Raw genomic sequence first — 15,979 nt, forward strand, 5'->3', positions numbered from 1 at the left:
TGGCTAAGTGTAAAGTCAAAAGGAACCATGCGTTTGGTGTTAACGCATGAGATGAGGCTGAAGCTTAAAAAGGATTAAGCATTGAAGCAAAGGCAACCATGCGTGTGTGAGGTTGAACGCATGATTGGTCGAGGAGTTGGTAAGGGGCATTGCCCAAGTTGCTCATGTGTTGAGGATGAGAGTGGAAAGAGCGAGATGTTGAGCGTAAGGCACTAGGCGGGCGATAGTATAGCAATGAGCAATGCTACACGATGAGGTAAGCGATCGTGTAGCAAATGTGCGATGCTACGCAATGAGGTAGGTGATTATGTAGCAAATGTGAGGAGCTCAGCGATGAGGTAGGCGATCGTGTAACTGCGTGCGACACTAAGCGTTGTGAAGAGAGGCGCTACACGATCGGTCTATATGATAGGCGTTAAGCACTACATGATCCATGTAAGTGCTAGACGATAAGTGAGAGAGCTAAAAGATAGCACTATACGATAGCATTAAGCGTTGAACGGGTGCTAGACAATGAGCTTAGACGCTATACGATGCGTGGGCGCTAAGCGATAGACTACACGATGGCGCTATACGATGAGACATTGGTGCTATGCGATGGACGCAAATACTAAACGATTACAACGAGATATTTAGTAGACGATGGAGCTAAGCGATGAGTACAAGAACTGTACGATGGACTAAGCGATGGAGCGGTACTGAGGCTTGCATTACGCAAGGCTGATGAGCTCATCCGGACAAATGGTTGTGCCAAGAAAAGGTTGAACTTGAGTTAGTAGAAGCTGGATGAATTAAGTTTCATGCAAAGGAAGTCTTATGCATGAGGAAGACAACACAAGTAGGTGTGTGGCATGATATTAGGTGAATTTCAAGGGAGTAGGTGGTGGCAAAACATGGTACAAACACTTCAAGAATAGGAGGTGTCATCCATTAGAAGACTTAAAAGATGAAAAAGATCATTTCTTTTAGCCTATAAATACCATCACAAGATGTCTCTTCAATTCATAAGCTAAATCCTCTTGAAAGAATATAAGGAAGAGTGTTAGAAGGTAGATTTATAGAAGATCATACGCTGATCATGAAGGCCGTGCGTTGGGAGTCAGATCATGCATTGGTCATGAAGTTCCAAGAGGAGGAGATGTTGTCGAACAGTGAAGTATGGAAGTAGCATCAACTTGGGACGAGGATTTCTCCCAGAATACTCGTGTGTTTGGAGTGATTCTAAAGCCATCTGAAAGCTCTAAGAGTCTAGTATTCATGGTAGGGCTGCCAAAGAAGAAGCTCCAAGGAATCGAGCTGGAGAGTGAAGAAAAGACAGAAGAGTTGAGCTGTCGGTTAACCTTAGACCAGTCTTGATGTTTTAATGATTCCGGTCAAACCACGAAAAGTTCTGAGCTAAGATTTTAAGGTAAGCTTCCTGAGAAATTTTAGAGCATGTTTGTAGGAGGAAGTATCTCAAGATAAGGCCTAGAACTATGAGTAATCTGAGCTCTAATTTGAATATGGATCTTAGGATTCAAAAGGAAGCCCGAGGTGATCAAGAAACTTCTAGAAAGAAATGTTCCTACCTTACCAAGGTGAGTGGTACTTTCCTTTATGTCTTAAGCATATCTTTTAGAGTATATGTATATGCTTATGTTATGAATGAGAAATTAGCATGAGAATGAGAATATGTGAATGGGATGATCAGGGGGACAATAGACCTTGTTCCTGAGCCCGAGAGCAGAATCTCATGGGATGGTCAGGGGATCGAGAGGTCTAGTTCCTGAACTTGTGAGAGGAAACTCGTACGGGATGGTTAGAGGGTCGACCGGCCTAGCTTTTGAGCCCATAAGTAGGAAGCTATGTACATAAGGAGATATAGAAAACGCAAGAGAGTAAGCGTTTATGACTAGTATCAGTTTAACTATCTACCTCGTGTGTAGGTAGAGTTTGAGAACAGACTCATTATGAGTAGTATCAGTTTAACTATCTACCGTGCGTGTAGGTAGATTTTGAGAACAGGCTCATTTTGAGTAATATCAGTTTAACTATTTATCGTGCGTGTAGGTAGAGTTAAAATCAGACTCATTCAAAGTGGAGGTTTGAGTATTAACCTTGTATTTATGATATGCTTGTTATTATGAGTTGAAATAGACTCTAGAAGTTGCTTACCACTCACTGAGTTTTATGAAGCTCATTATGTTATTTCATGTTTTTCTTCCCAAGTAGCGAAAGGTGAGGATTTCCAGGATGCTGCTAAGTTCAAGGTCGGCCACAAGCCACAGTCAGACTTTCGGGGTTTTAAGAGTTATTGTTATAAACTTTGTAGTTAAGTCTTAGAGTTGTATAAGCATTACATTGTTGTAATAAAATGGGTCTACTCAATCAATTGTTGTTATCTCCTTGACTTAAAGTTTATTGAGTGTAGGTATCACAAGAGAGTGGTATCTACAGTCCCTCACACCTTTCCTCGGGCTCAGGAGGTCGGCTCGGGGCGGGGTGTGACACATTAAAATTTAAAGTAAGGCTAGTAGTAAAGGGTTTCACACAGACAGAAGGGATAGAGACTACAAAGAAATCTTCTCACCTATAGTGAAACATACATCAATTCAAATTCTTCTAGGTGTTGTTGCTTGTAAAGGCCTAGAACTCGAACAGATGAATGTAAGCAGCCTGAAGGAAGTGAAGATCCTAAAGGTAAAGATCTAGTCTACAAACTAAATAAGTCCTTGTATGGACTTAAACAGTCACCTAGGTGTTGATACAGGAGATTTGATGAGTCTATCACTGGAATCAACTTCAAAAGAAGTAAATTTGATCCATGCATTTACTCGAGAGAGATTTTCAATGTTGAAAAGATCTATCTTCTATTATATGTAGATGATATGCTGCTCGCAGGGAAGGACGTCAAAGAACTAAAAAAAGTCAAGAAGTTACTATCTAAAGAGTTTGAAATTCAAGACCTAGGGGCAGCAATTAAAATCCTAGGAATGGAAATCACAAGAATCATGAACTTAGGTGAACTATAAGTTTGCCAAAGTGATTATGCTAGAAAGATATTAAAGAGGTTTAACATGTCTGAATCTAAGATAGTCTCTACACCCTTTGCTCAACATTTTAAACTCTCAGCATTGGATTCTCCTAAAGACAATGGAAAAACTCAAAGAATGGAAAGAGTGCCTTATTCTAATGCTACTGGGAGTCTCATGTATATAATGGTTTGTACAAGACCTGATCTAGCACATTGCTCTAGCCTAGTGAATAGTTATATGGGAAATCCTAGAAAGAATCACTGGGAGGCTACTAAATGGGTCTTTCGGTACCTAGATGGATCAATAAGTAGAGGACTACTATATAAACATCCTATATCAACACAATTAGAGTTATATGGGTATGTGAACTTTGACTATGCTAGAGAACTTGATAAGAGAAGATCATTGACTCGCTTTACATTTGTATTTGGAGGAAATATATTTTCTAGAAATCTAATCTACAATCAGTAGTGGCATTGTCAACAACAGAAGCAGAGTTCATAGCAGTGACAAAAGCAATTAAAGAAGCTATTTGGCTTAAAGTTATACTATAAGATTTGGGTTTCAATCAACAAACAGTGAATGTATTTTGTGATAATCAAAGTGCAATTCACTTGACTAGAAACCAGCAATTCCATAAATGGGCAAAGCACGGAGATGTAAAATTACAGTTCATCAGAGAGATAGTAACTGAGTTGTGAGAGAGAGAAGAACCTGATTATGCTTTGTAATGGTTGCTTCTTAATTTTGATCTTGAATAAAGACGTCAATGATTGTTCTCTGGAGTGGATGTAGGCATAATAAGCCGAACCACCATATATCAAGTGTTTCTCTTCTACTTTCCTTAATCTTCCTACTTCTTTACTCAAATTTTGTCTCCATTGATCTGTTGTGAGTGAATAGAAAGATCAAAAAATTTTAGAGAGAATTCGTATATTGTTCGAAAGAGCAAAAAAGAAAGACAGTCATATTCAATTCTTGTATTACCTTTTACTTGAAGCTGTAGTGTGAAAATTGTGTTGTAGGACATGTAGTTGTTTTTTCTTCACAATTATTGTCTTATTTTTATTTCACCTCAATTATTTGAGTATTACTTTTTCTTCTCTTTTAATTTCCTTTGCTCTTTCTATTACCTTGATATTGCCATCTAATTTTCTTGATTACATTCTATTTTTATCATCTACTTAGTAGTTTCTGATATTGTCATCTAATTTCTGATATTATCGTCTAATTTCTTTTTTATTGTCATCTGATTACATTTTATTTTTTATCTCACATTCAGCGGTTTTTTATATTATCATTTGATTAACATCTGATTATCTCTATTTATTGTCACATAGTTAGTATTTTTAATATTGTCATCTAGTTGTCTATTAATTATCATCTGAGATTGACTTATTGGATATAGTATCACTTAGCAATCTATCAAAATTGTGTATATAACATATTGGGTATAATATTAGCAATCACTTATTGAATATCAGTTGACAACCTATCACAATGATATTAAGTAGTTTGTGAGGGAAGATCATGATACCAACCATGAAATTAAAAGCATTAGCTGGTTCGAAAAGCAACAAAGTATATATTTTTGCGATTAATGTTTATTTATTGTTGATATATCATTGATATATTAAAAAAAATACACTGTTGTACTCACATGAACAAATTAACAAAAATAGCTTTGATATTCACAATATGATTGTTTAAACAGGTGCAAATTTAAATGTTCTTCTATTATGATCCACACATTTATAATGACTACACTTTGTGCCGCTTTGCCAATTCACCGATTGAAGGAATCCTTTGCTTCAAAGATCTTCCTACTTGAAACGAAATAATCGGAGGCAATATAGTATCATTCACCTCTACAATACAGGTAATAAAAACAATCAGATAGCAATCAAATAGAAATTACAAAGTACATAATAACTAATGAAAATCAAATGACAATCAACAAACAATCAAATAGCAATCATATATCAATCATATGACAATCAAATAAAAATCACAAAGTACTTAATATCTAATGAAATCCATACATCAATCAGATAACACTCATGTAACAATCAAATAGAATCCATAAAATACTTAATATCTAGTGGAAATCATATAACAATCATATAGAAATTAGATAGCAATCACATGGCAATCTGATAAAAATCAGACAGAAATCAAATATCAATCATATAGAAATTAGATAGCAATCACATGGCAATCCGATAAAAATCAAACAAAAATCAAATATCAATCATATAATCGATTCTCATTGCTTAAACCATTTCCTCGTGCTTATATTTCCCAATTTAATTTTCTCATCTTCTCGCTTTCCTCCTCTTTGTTCCTCAATACCCTCGTCATCCCAAATTCTGTTCCTCCAAAATCCTCCCGTTTATCGAAGGAGGTTATACGCTAGTGTTGTCACTAACAAGATTATACTTGTGAAACACCCTTTTAACAATAATTCCCTTCCCCCTCTCCACCTAAATAGTTGAGCTTCATCAAGTTAAAAATGAATAACCAATTAGGCAATCAATTTTATAGCACAAGATGATAGAAAAACTAAAGAAGGTAAATTTCCTGCTGAAGAAAAGATGAAAAAGTTCCCCAAGCCGAGTTAAACAAAGACTTCATGGAAAATAGAACAAAATCAACGAGAAAACTTTCAAGCAAGCATATAATGAATACCTCATTGCTCAATGAATTCAAAACTATCGTGAAGGAAATAAGCAAATACGACGTTGACAAACTTAGTTGAAAATTCAGAACATGCTAACAAATTCAGAACGACTTATTTATTCAGATTAAAGAGTGTGAAATATAGGACCGAAATAACTTTCTAAATACTTCATAACACTTTTAAATCACTTCGAAAGTCATTTCAAATAGGCCATAATACTCATAGGTACTCTAAACTTCCTAATCAATTCCTGAAGTATAAGCAAATCGTTAGTTAATTTCCCTACAAGAGAGCATCCAAGACTATCACAACTCTCAAACAACATATGGTCAATCACAAATGAACTCAAACAGGAATAGAACTGCCATTCAATGAAATTCAATTGCCTGAATAGAAAAGACACAAGCCTCTAAAATGAAAGCAATTAGGTTGGTTCAACTGATCAGAAGATAACGTCAAATGGAGACCCACACCACAAGCAAACATTTCGGTCTTCCTTAATATCATAATAAACGCAGACTCTACAAATGGAATTTGTAAAAATGGCATCCGTGACAGCAACGAAAACAAGTGAATACAAACTGTAAAACTGAGAGATCGACTTCAAGAAATCTCCAACTGATAAAATTGAAACTGATATCAAATCGAAATCGCCTCATTTTGTGAATCATGGTGATCATTTAGATTCAGAGCTAAGTGATTGTATAAACGAAGTGCTAAGCGATGCGTTGAAGTTTCTATGCGATGGAACTAAACAAATCGCTTACATACGATGCTGAATGACGCGATGATGTTCTATATGATGGAGCTAAGCAAACGTTTAGCTACACGGCGAATACTGAACGATGACATGCAGTGCTAGACGATTGTGTTAAGCAATCGTTTGGTTCTATACGATAGAACTAAGCGATAGTGATGAAGAGCTATATGATAGCCTTGAGCGATTGCTTACTTCGATCGTTTATCTTTGATCAAGAGCTAAATGATGCGTCGAGTTGCTATGCGATAGCACTACGTGATTGTTTACCTCTATGCAGGAGCTAGGCGATGCATTGAATGCTATGTGATGGCGTTAAACGATTGTTTACCTTTTCGCACGCTAAACGATTAAGCATTTACTAAACGATGAGACTTAGCGAGATGTTGAACATGTGCAAGGGATGCCGATTCGACCGGTTCTCTTGTGGTCTTTTCCGGTTCAGCTTTGAGTGATTCTTGGCTGGTTCGGTTCAGACTTGGCTGGTTCGGTTTAGACGGTTCGGGTCTGGTTCAAGCTACTTGAGTTCGTTTTGGAGCGATTTGAGTGGTCCGGGAGCAGTCTGGAAGCTGTTTTGTAATAATTAGGTTTTGTTTGCTTGTTTTTTCAAAACTAAAACCATATCAGTCTGTGTTTAATTATTTATGCATTTGATGTATGTTATAATTAAATAAATCTTGTATGTGCATATAGTATGCCATTTAGATTTAAAATCCCACCATAGGAAGCATGTGACATGCATTGAAAGTATGTTATAATTACTATAATATATAGTATGCATGTTAGGGTTTCTTGTATTTAATATAAATGTTATATTAAATTTGAATGCCTCATGTATGTTGTGGATGTTAAGCATGTCTAAAGTTTTATAAGTTATTATAAAATTGGGATAGACATTTAAAATCCATAAACAACGATTGCATGCTCACATAGGTTGATCACCTGTTTTAATTGTTAAAACTTACAAAACCTAGGTTACAAACTCAACCGGTATATAATCCTGTCTAAGGCTGAAGGTTCAAAGTTGATGGTTTACGGAACACCTCCTACCTGGGGATTATGGCCGAATTATTGAGCGTTGGTAATTGGTTTTATGAGCATACGTGAGTGATGTGAGGTAATAAAATGGTTTATCACCTAGACATCATAGGTTAAAATCCAATTATAAGAGTTATACTTGGATAAACCACATAGACTTAGGATCGTTTTATTAGCCGAAAAGAACCTAAATATAAATCTACCCAAGATAGAACACTTCAGTGACAGTTTAATAACTTCTATATGATAGAGTTACTAGAAAACTTCAGTGGGAGATTAATAACATATACGATACATTATTTTTTAGCTCTCACGTCTCTAAGAGTTCACAATCCAAGATTTAAGCAGTACTTCATCTCACCCTGGAAGTAACCTCCATTTGGAAAGTATTTTTTAGCTTAAATCTAGATTTTGGTGAATAAGAGCAAGTTGTTCAAATATAAGTGCCACGTCTCCACATAGTTTATACCGTGAGATACATATGACGCTTCGTGTCACCCTAAGAGTGGCCTCCATTCGGAAAGTGTTTTGTATGAGTCAATATCAAGGTAAACGGAGGAAGTAGTTCATAGTAAGTGGGTGAAGGATATGTGTCAATATATCCTGCGGTCTCTTCCATTAGTCTGAACCATGAGATTCCTATGTTGCGCCTTCTGTTTGCTTTAGGCGGCCCTTTGCTAATCGTTTAGCGACGGCTATCCCCTCAGAAGGCTGTAACATAGGATTCGGAACAACACAGGCTTCACTAAAATGAATAAGGTCTTATAGTTCCGTCTTGGATGTTGTCTTCTATTTCGGAGGCAAATTCATACCGTCCTATAGGATCTGAAAATGGCAGGTCACACTTACAAGAATTATTAAGTTGTTAGTAAAGATCTTGACCGAAAACGAAAACTAAACAACTATAGGAATAAGAGTTATTCCGGAGACAATAGGAATAAGAGTTATTATGGGGATAGCGTTTGGTCAAAATTGTTTGTTTTAGTGAAGGAGTATCTGACTGTCCCACGGTAGCACATATTCTGACTCACTAAAATATCGTTGCAAATAAGTAATGGTTATGGGTACATTATTATTTTTTTGCTAAAACTTGACTTTGGATTTAATTACAATTTTCTAATTATAATTTGTTTGAATCTTATCTAAGCATGTCAAATTCTAGAATACTCGCTTTCGATGTATATAATAGTAAAATCAAATTAACAAACAAATTACTAGCGGTTGATTATTGATAACGGACAGAAATGCACGTTATCATAGTGCTAAGTTCTTAAACAATGCTGGCTTGCATTGATAAAATGTGTTAGATTGCGTCCAAAAAGCATTAATTTTATTATATTGCGCCCGCATGCGTTCATCGCATAGGAACAATTGATTTTTATATTTTTGTTCAGAAAATGCATTGATCAAGGCGGAAATTGAGATCATAGGAAATCATTGATCGAGCGCAGCATTACCGCAAGGCTTTGAAATGATTGTGTTCGCAAACATTTGCCCAAGAAGGATTGCCCAACTTGATCGGTGCAACATGGTGGGAGCATCTGGGTGAAAGGCATAATTAATCACGATGGGACAGAAAGCTGATGACAGTCAAATCCGAATTAAGGTTGCAGCCGCTAACGAACAAGTACATTCAGCTTTTTGGTGACAAATATTCGGCACATTGGTCAGGAATTAAAGCCATCTCATCTGTACAATCATGAGAGAGAAGTTGCCTTTCACCCTGGAAGTTCTATAAATACCAAAGGCATCCTTCAGAAAAGGGGTTCAACTGTTAACCAGTTCACCAGTATACGAATTTGAGAGCTCAGCTCGTCTTTGTCCATAGTTTTCCTTTTTATTTTAAGGCAGAGCAAGGGAAGAGAAGAGACGCCGGAGATCACTCAAGGAAACTTGGGAGAGAACCTTGAGGCGTAGAAGCAGAGAGCGGGCCGTCTCTCGTAAGAGCGAGATTATCTTTTGAACACGAGTAGAAAAATAGTGTAAAAGCCTGGGCAGCAAGAGATTGCTATCAGGCCCTTTATTCTATACTTGCATTGTTATTTTGTACTTCATATTTATATTTATACAATGAAATTCTTATTCTACATCTGTTCACTCTCTTAGCACGCTGAGTAGCTAAACTAGTCGAATGGATTGAGAAGAACTAAGCTAACATGACCTAGGAAGTTCATTGCTTGCGATTGTCTTGTTTTATGTTGTGCCCAACACCCCTTTAGAGCTACCCAAGAAAGAGTCTAAAGAAAGAACCTAATGACTCGAGAGAGCTAGGATAGAATCTGGACTTCAGAGAGCAAGATTAGAACTGCATAAACAAGAGATAGGGATTTAGAGATAAGCTCTATTTATCAACCTGAATCGTATGCATCCTAGATATGGGAATGATATTATGTGATCGCCTTATTTGTGTGTGTGTCATGTTGTCATCGCATAAATAAGAATAGAGGCTTATGTGTAGGTCCTATGGACTTATCGCATATATCGCATGCGTTCTAGCCTTAGAAGTTGTGGCATTCACACCGAGAGGTGGTTTACTATTGTATGCATGTTGCATGATCGCATAGCATGAACGCATACTAGGAAGTGTTAGCAGAAACTTTTCTCAACCCGTTCACCACATACTCATTGCATTTCTCGTTTAATCAACTCTTTTCAAATTCCGTTGCATTTATTGATTTTTCATCATCGACAACAACAACCTCAACAACTATTGATTTATTTGGTTACTGCAAAGTTTTCCCAAAAATTACCAACGCAACCTGTAATACTCTATTTTTTATTCCAATTTATGAGCTAGTAGAGGGACCTAATGAACCTATAGATCATGAGCTCCAATGATTTGTAATTAATCAGTTAAACTCTTCAAACCGAATTAATTGCTATTCATTAACTATCAAGGCACACCATTATAGCTCGATAGTTGCACTCTCTTCACTGTGGACATATTTCTGTCCATTTTGACCATAATCAGTAAGTAGATCATTCACAGGTCATTTGTATCTACAGTTGGGTCAAAATTACCGTTTTAACTCTATAAATACATCTTACACCTTAAGCTCCCACTGACCCTCTATTGAACAACTGATTTGTAATACCATTTATAAATCATATCCCTCTTTAGCAAGAGAGGGCGAGGCCCCGTTGTTCAAGACTAGGCATTAGCACTTAAGAGAACAATATATCTACTAACCTTAAGTCGGGTAGGAGTGAACCCATCTTGCAAAGTTATGTCCCCAGCTATCTACCCGGTCTTATCCCTAAAATGGGAGGCTTGTTGAGCAGTGTTGTTGGACTACTCTCACCTATGCAGATCAAAGAATAATCCCGAAATAAACAGGAGTTCATAGTTAGCTCAGGATTAAGATCGGGTTATCCTAGGTCATTTTAGTTTGAAATAGTCAATTTTAACAGTCAACTCATTGCAAACTCATTGCATCGGATGCCAGTTTATTGCATAGGATGTCGGTCGTTATAAAGAAAGTGACTATCGACAAACTCATTGCATAGGATGCTCCCACTCACATGTCTCTGCATAAATGATTTGTAGATCACATCATTTGTATCAGTATACGAAATGGGTCGCATCCAATAGTGTTACCAGGATGAATTACCCAACTTCATCCATATACTTATGGACCATTTAGGCTATATACTATAACATAAAGTTAAAGTATTCATACTATAGCCATGGATTTGTTTATTGGATTTTCATAATAGAATGCAATATCAATGACTTTATTGAATAAGATATTCAACAATGTTTTATTGATAAATAGAATGTTTAACACAAAATTTACGAACTGCGAGTTCTAAGACATTCCCAACAATCGAGACATATAAGTGGATCGTGCTTTAATAGATAACCTAAATGGTCTATAGTATGTGGATAAAGAAGGGATACTTTATCCTAATGACACTATGAGTATTACCCGTTTTGTAGGTGTTACAAATGTTGTAAAGTGCTACAAATGATCTGATCCTGATCATTCATATATTAGACATGCGAGCGGGGATACTCTATACAGAGGAGTTTGTATAAGATCGAACCACGAAATGTTTAGTCTCGTTATATAACGTCATTCATAATTGAGACTTTTATTTCACTAGGATAACCATAAGTAACGTGACCTTAATCCTGAGTGAGTTGTGAACTTCTGCCTATGAGGGGGTCATTTGATTTGCATGGGTCAAGTGGTAAGATCGCCGACTCAAACCTACCACTTTGGGGATTCGTCTGATTGAGGAGCTGAGAACTCAGTTACACAAGACAGAATTCACTCCTTCCCCATAGCAGGGTAAGTAGATAAATTGCTCCTATAAGGGCTGATTCCAGGGCTTGAACAATGTGGCGCTACACCTTCTCTTGGCACGAGAAGGGTTTAGTCATAGTGGGACTATGATCTATTGTTCATTAGAGGAATCAGTGGTACTTGAGAAGTTAGATGTAACTATTGGGGAAAACTGGTAAATTGACCCAACTGTACTTACGAGCGATTTGTGAAGGGTCATCGTACTAATGATTGGTTATATCCAATGGACATAGAAATATATCTATAGTGCGAAGAGTGCAGTTGTCGGTCTTTAGTGGAGTGCCCGACAATTAACAGATGGTGGATTTCGTGATTAAAGAGTTTAGTCAGTTATTCACGTACTGTTGGAGCTTCAAGTTATAGATCCATAAGGTTCCCTTGGTAGCTCAATGGATTCAAGTTGAGAATCAGTTTTTAGGTTAGTTTGAAATGTTCAAATTAACAAGAGGGAATTTGATTATATATGATTTAATTAAATTAATTCAATTATATGTGATATAATTGATTTGATGTATTTGATACATTATTTGATTGGAGGAATTAGTATAAATATGATTTATATTAAATGCCATAAAAGAGAAAAAGAACTATGGTTTATATGTTGCATATGATGCAATATTAAAACTATAGGTGATTAATATATTATGATAAGTTAGTAATTATATTTATTTATAAATTATTAATTACGAGATAATTAATTCTTTCTCCAATAACTATCTTACTGGGTGGCTTCTTTTACGGTTTATGGTAATTGGTGGATAAAGAAGAAAAATAGTTTTCATTATTGATTCCACACGCTACACGAAAGAAGTAATTTGATTACTTTAGAGAGACTAAATGAACGCATCGGGTTTTCAATACGATATAACCCGTTTCTACACAACCGAGTATCAAATCTATACGATAAACTTCTTCCTTCTGTCGCATACCTGATCATCTACTTCCTCCATCCCTATCCAAAATCACACAAAGCCCACAACTCCCAGATTCTCACACCGAGAATACCAAGGTAACCTTATAGTGGTGTCGAGTTCTATTCGAGGATCGAGGATCGAATTGTACTCGCTGGTGATCGAGGATTTTCCAGTTCGTGTTGTTTGCTGAGTTGCTCGTAGCATTCATGCTGTTGGACGCATTGGTGATCAATCGAGGGAAATACGTGAAGAAAGGATTCTTCAAAGGTATTGTCACTCGATCCCTTACATTTACTTTGAAGCATGCTGTAATTTATTCTTGAATGCATAATTTGTTCTGTTTGATTGTAAATGTTTATGTTCTTTCACAATAGAGTTTGGAACGATCCGCTTCCGCTCACTGGTTCTCTAATTTTAGAGTTCCTTCAATTGGTTTAAGAGCCAGGTTGTTCTGATATTCCAAATTTCATTGCTATATTGAATTTCATTTACCGTCTTGGTGGGTTTTATAAATTCTGCAATGCGTTTAAGTGTTAGATGTTTTTGTGGATATGGATTGATGGATGTTTACAGGATAATTGCTTCTATTTAAACCTTTATTTACATTTCCAAAGTTAATTTGTAAGGGCCCCTACATTTTTTGTCATAATTAACTTGCTATTGCGTATGTATTCAAGTTTTTGTTTGGTTTAAGTCGTTCATGATGAAGCTTCAGATGCATGGAGATGTTGTTCGCTTCGAGGAAGAAGACCAAAGGTTTGTTGCATCGTGTACCCTAGGCTAAACAATCGTTTAGATTTAGATATGCGATCGTGTAGAAAATTTATACTCGATCGTGTAATATTTGCTAAACAATCGCATAGCTAATGCTACGCGATCGAGTAAAGAGTTTACTCGATCGTGTTGCATTGGCTACTCGATCGTGTAGACACTTGGAGTAAACAATCACTGAGTATATGATACTCGATGCATGGCATATGCACTAAACGATCGTGTAGGCCAGCATGCTCATCGCATGGTTACTGGCTACTCAATCACTCGGTATACGATACTCGATGCTTGCTCCTCGGTCGTTTAGACAATCATGCTTCTGTCTCTTATACACATCTAGATGTGTATAAGAGACAGCAGCACATGCACTAAACGATCGTGTAGGCCAGCATGCTCATCGCATGGTTACTGGCTACTCAATCACTCGGTATACGATACTCGATGCTTGCTCCTCGGTCGTTTAGACAATCATGCTTACTCGCATAGTCGTTGTCTGAAAGATTGCATAGCATGTGTTACTCGATGTGCGCTGCATGATTGCGTGGCTTTCATGCTCATCACATAGTCCAAAGACACGCGATCCACGCTACACGATCGTTTATACTCGATAGGCGTTACTCGAAGATCTGAAGGAGTTACTACATGATCAAGTGACGAGGCTTCGCCCGGGCGGTTCAAGACCCAATTCGCCTGTTTGAACCAGTTGACTCAATGCTTTTTGTAATAGTTAGCTTTATTTTTCAGTTTTGAGGCTAATTATCCCTGTCCATCAATTTTTTTTTATGAATGTACATGTGATGTATGTTTAATTATATGCCATAATGTATGTCATATAGTTTTAAAACCCACCATAGGTTATGCATTTATTCATGCATCATCTTTATATTATGTGTTATAATATAGTAGTTTGCATGATTAAATTACATTAAAGCATGCTCATGCATCATATAATATAAGAATTATAATATATACATGCATTTAAGCATATCCATGCATCATCTTTATATTATGAGTGTTATAGTATAAGGGTGTATGTTAGCATGTATGCTTAGTTCATTACAAGTTATATAAAAGTTATATATAGTAATGAATGAACAATGCATGAAACATGACACTTAGGTTCATTTATAAAAGTTATAAATGCCTTGTGGATGTCTAGCTTAGCAATGGGTTGATTTTTATTGTTTCATTAGTTATAAGAGTATAATTAATGAAATTAAGATTAAAGTCAATAAGAAAGACATGCATGAAAACTTAGGCTTTAATCAGGTTTTAAAAGAGTTTTAAAATTTTATTAAGATAGACCTAAGATCACAGTTCTAATGAGATTAGATACCTAAGTTTAGTCTTTTAATTTGGTGTAATAGGAATAAATTGACTAATAAAATATTAAATATGTACCAAATCTATCTATAAGAGACCTTTTGTCTCAGGCGGATTCTGGCTAGGCTGAGGTATTTAAGCTGACAGAAACGGGACACCCCTACCTAGGAATCTACCTGGAAAAATGAATCATATAGATTTGTTGCATTCATGAAAATTTGATGATAGTCTGTTAAAGTATTTAATAAGACTTGAATCAAACTTGTTTAATCATCAAAAGAAAGTTGTTTTTTTAGCAAATTAAACTTCCACTTAGTTAAAATCAGTAGTCAGATTTACTAAGTTAATTAATCCCTAAGTAGAACATTCAATGGGAGGTACTTGGGGTATATGATACTTCACTTAACCTCTACACATTTCTCCCTAAAAGTTCACACCGTGAGATCTATCCTCGGCCACGAGGCACCCCTGGAATGTTCCCCTATAGGATGGTGTTTGGGTAGGTCGATACCAAGGTAAATGGAGAGAATGTTCATAGTAAGTGGGAGCGGGACGTGTGACAACATATCCCACGGTCTCTCTCATTAGGTTGGATAGCGTTTTCATGCTACGCCTCAAGGCACCCTAGGAATGTTGTAACGACCTGACCCCCTAGGACTTAAGTTAGGTCGTTACTAAATACATGCATGCATGGAACTTAAAACGACACTCTTTTATGGTGAAATAAATGCTAAATAAATAAGGTAAGTGCAAAAGACTTTCATTAAATTCAAATATTAAAAACAACAAGGGTACCCATAAATCATAAATGATAATAAATAAGTCTAAAAACGATTCTTAATAGTAAGTTTCAAACATCAAAACTGAAAGTTAAGAAAACATGAAAAGAAATCTAAATCTCATGAGCGGAAGCATAAAACTAGTCCCAGTGGCTCGATCACGAATTTTACTTGTCCATCGCCGGTGCATCTCTACCTTTACCTGAAAACAAACAAACATGAGAATGAATGAGTATAAAATATTTAGTAAGTAACCCCACTACTGGGGTCAGGTTAGGCATCTATGTCCTCTAGATGCCTACCTCCAGTGGAACATATAAACTGTCCTAATCCTCATGGGACACATACATACATGAAAAACAGAGTTCTATCCTACTATAGCTAAATATGGCC

This window comes from Benincasa hispida, chromosome 8 (genome assembly GCF_009727055.1).
Source record: "Benincasa hispida cultivar B227 chromosome 8, ASM972705v1, whole genome shotgun sequence".
NCBI lineage: Eukaryota > Viridiplantae > Streptophyta > Magnoliopsida > Cucurbitales > Cucurbitaceae > Benincasa > Benincasa hispida.